The sequence below is a fragment of the Bidens hawaiensis genome, unplaced genomic scaffold, assembly GCF_021521415.1.
Source record: "Bidens hawaiensis isolate Kalapana, Puna unplaced genomic scaffold, B.hawaiensis_p1.1 tig00069199_1, whole genome shotgun sequence".
NCBI classification, from domain to species: domain Eukaryota; kingdom Viridiplantae; phylum Streptophyta; class Magnoliopsida; order Asterales; family Asteraceae; genus Bidens; species Bidens hawaiensis.
The window spans coordinates 26136-30269 of NW_027506631.1; the positions used below are offsets into that span (position 1 = coordinate 26136).

Genomic DNA, 4134 nt, shown 5'->3' on the forward strand with positions numbered 1-4134 from the left:
GAAAGTGGAGTTTTTACAGAGGTTTTCATATAAAATAAATTTTTGAAATTTTCAAAGTGATGGATTTATGCAACTTATCATGTATGTATATTATTATTCGTGTAAAAAACATTAGTTGAATAAGCTATGACCCTCTTTAGATCGTTCTGTAATATTCCAGTGGTTGCCGCAAGGAATGACGTCATAGCTCCTGCAAAAGTAACCAATTCTCCGCAATAAACTGCGGGCACACGCGTAAAGGCATGCTTAGTTCGGTTAAGAACGGCGATGATTCAACCGCTTCGCCTAATGATCGTTAGCCGATAAGAGCGATGAATAAGGGAGGGTATATTTCTCCGACGAGCTCGATGACCACGAAAAAGAGATGAGGGCTTTCCTAAGCCTTGCCGGGAGGTTTCTTTCGGGGAACAAAGGACGAAATAAATGTTATGATATACTTGACTTTCTTTTTCTTCTAAAAGTTGAATAAAATTTTAAGTAAATATTTTAGATCAATAATGTTCAAAAGAATATATCATATCAATAATGTTCAAAAGAATATGTCATAGTTCACTATACATCTAATACTTTGCTTGACTTCTCAATTTGTAGCTGTTCACCATCTGGAATATTATTATTTTTCTTATTAGCAAACCTTTCAACAGTCCTTCTAGCAATTGGCAGCCATAATCTCCTTATTTTTTCTTCATCAACCTTAACTTCACCTTCAAGAAACCTTGGATGCACTGTAATCTCAGACACTGATCTCCTAGGTTCTTCAATCATCCGATGGTGACCAGGATTCCCCTCAACTTCCAAACACAGTTGATGATCAAAACGATTACTTGACATACAAGTAGTCATCTCAGATTTTAAAAAAAGAATATCAGATGAGCTCACATTGCTCCATCTGGTTTTAAACATCACCGGATCATGTTCGTTACAGATCATGATCCGGTGATTAAACTTATGCAGCATTTCTTGATCTTGATCTTGATTGTTTTCAACATTTGTAGCGAATCTTGAAGACCCTTCTCGAGCTATAAATAGCTCGAGATTAGAGGGCTCGGATTCATTAAATCTTAAAGAATTCGTACAAGCAAAAAGCGCAATATCATCCTTTATAACTTTAACCCTACAAAGCGGACAACTCGAGTGGTTTTCGAGCCATTGATCGATACAATCGATGTGAAAAGCATGTTTGCATTTGGGAAGGAGTCTAAGAAGCTCAATGTCTTCAAAAGCAGACAAACAAACCGAACATTCTAACCCGTTTTTCCATCCTTTTAACGTCGAAAACTTGAAATATGGAAGTGATTCAATAACGCTCTTATCGATTCCCGAGAATCTTGATCTTGTTCTAGATAGATTACCAATGTTTTCGTGGTTTACACGACGAGTAGAAGACGATACACGACAACATTTTACATAAATTATCGTTAAAAATGTTAACGAAAACATGATGGAGAGAACTCCGACGACAATCGAGAGACTTGGTTCGAATTTATTAATGGAATTGGATGAATTATTTGAATAGTTTTCATCATTAGCAGAAGAAAATGAGGATTGTGAAAGTGTTGTGTTTGGAGATATGATGAAGAAAGTTAGGAGAAAACCGAGTGATTTTTGCAGTTTCGCAGGAATTCTGATGAACTCCGGCGGGTGAATGATCCGAAAGCTCATGGGTTGGTCAGAGATGATGAAGGCAGGGTTGACATTGGTTGAGTTTTTGGATTCCTTTGAAGGGTTTGCTTTAGGTTTATTTATAGTCTGTTCAATGTTCATGCTCCCTCTTGATATATAATTAATATTTTTATTTCTTAAAAAGAATGTTCAATTTGACATATCATTTGATAATACACTGAATATAGAATATGATTAACAACTTGTTTGGGTAGTTATATTTTCTTTCCATCTTATGTGACATCCAATATGTATAAAGCTAACAATTATGATGAATTATGTATTAAAATCTAATTTTTTAGTGTTAATAATAATAATAATAGTTATTGTTAGTTTAAACCAAATCAATCGTACGTTGTTCAAATTGCCTTCTCTATGTGCTTTGAAAAAAATCTAATATTGGAAACCTTAATGGTAATACAGTTTTTACACAGTTTGAACATAAATAATTAAACGTAATTATTGTTAATGTGGTTATTGCTTAAAGGCAAAAGTCAATAATCATCTAAAAGGACGTTAAGATGAACGACATATTGATATTTAAATTAGTTTGTTTGAGACGAAATTAGATGGAAGTTGTCACATATGAGGAAGTATAAGCCTTGGAGTGATTGGTAAGTAAGAACACGATGCATGGTAACCGGTAAGTATCTTCAATTTTGTTTGACTCCTATTCCCGCATATGTAGAGGCATTCACACAATTTAATTTGATTAACCTAAAACTTGTGCACGCCTGCCACGTGCCAACATAAAAGCGGACGAAAATCCTCTTCTATAGAAAAATAACATATTAAAAAAAAATATGTTGTATTTTTGTGTTTATTTTTCATGCTCTGTTTCTATTATGCATTTTTTATGTTGTCTTTTTTTTTTATGTGTTTCTGAGAAAACAAAATGGGTTGAGAGTTCGGTTTTTAGGAACAAACTTCTAATTCTAATGTTGAGGAATGCCTTGCATTCATTATAAACCTCCTTGCGCATAATACTTTTCATTTGATCCAACGGTGTTGTATGTATATGTGTAGTTTAAAACTCATAAATATTAACTTTTTTTATACTTTCAAGTATAAAATCTCATAAATTGTCTATAAATTAGACATATTTCAATATGGCACACAGAAACATTTATGTACATTTATATTTATGCTATTGTGAGCGCATAGCATTTTTTATATTATGATTCTTGTATATTTTCTACTCATAAACAAATTAAAACCTAATAGTGAGGAAAAGTGGAGGGGCTTATGATTGAGATTGACTTTATTTTTTTATTTTTATTTTTCTAAGTATAAATATACTTTTAATGTCATGTTACCTTGAATTAATATATACACAAACATATTTCACAAAGATTCAGAAGGATAAAACATCTGTCTTTTCTATTAACATATCCCTGGACAGCCTATAGTAGATTGCTTGCTTTTAGTTTTTTATTAATTTCATTACTCTTATGGATTAATTTAAATATTAGTTCGATAAAGTCATACCATATTTCTTTTCTATTTTCAGTTTACAATATTGATTACAAAACTTTGGAATACATATATTTTTTTGAACAGACAAAACTTTCGAATGTTAATTACATAAACTTTATATGTTAATTTATTAAATTTTATGTAAGAATAAATATATGGATTTATATATTTATATATGGTCATCATGGGGTGGGATCAAGTGAAAACTCTTCTTTAAAACTTCTAAAAAATTATTTTTAAATTTTTTTTTAAATTTTTTTTTGAAGTTTCTTTTTTTTTTTCCATTATTTTTATATGTTTTTATTGGTTCCAAAAAAAAAAAACAAAAAAAACCTAAAACTTGTCGGTAACCTCGTCGGTGTAGTGCATATGTGTAATAGTGTGCGTTGCATATACGCAAAAGTGTTGTATTGCATAGAATACAACACTATTGCACATATTTGATACAACACTATAGTATATACGCAATATAAGACTAATACGTACATCGAATACATATTAGTACGTATGTGTAATACAACATTAACGTACATGTGCACTACATCGACTTTTATTATTATTATTATTATTATTATTATTATTTTTACATATAATACAACACTATTACACATATACAATACACAAATATTGAATATATGCAATTAAACACTATTGAACTTAAAAATACATAGTAATACACATGTGTAATACAATGGTATCGCACAATAATACGTATGTGCATTACAGCGGGTTTTTTTTTAATTTTTGTTATTTTTTTATTTTTTTGGAGTGAAGAGTAAGAAAATATAAGAATAATAGCAAAAACAGAATTTGAAAATATTTTTAATTAAAAATAATTTTTAGGAGTTTTTAAAAATTCTCTTTAAATATGAGTTTTCTCTTGATCTCTCTCTGGTCATCATTATCATTTATATAATAATAGATCAAAATAATTAAATTATACCTTATTATTATATTAGCTAAGTATGGTATCCTAACTTGCTAATCAAGGGTTCC

General features: G+C 30.2%; 1 pseudogene; it reads right to left on the minus strand.

Annotated features, from left to right (window-relative positions):
* Nucleotides 1-518: 518 nt before the first annotated feature.
* On the minus strand, nt 519-1662 carry LOC143618323 (putative RING-H2 finger protein ATL12 pseudogene; annotated as a pseudogene).
* Nucleotides 1663-4134: the final 2472 nt, after the last annotated feature.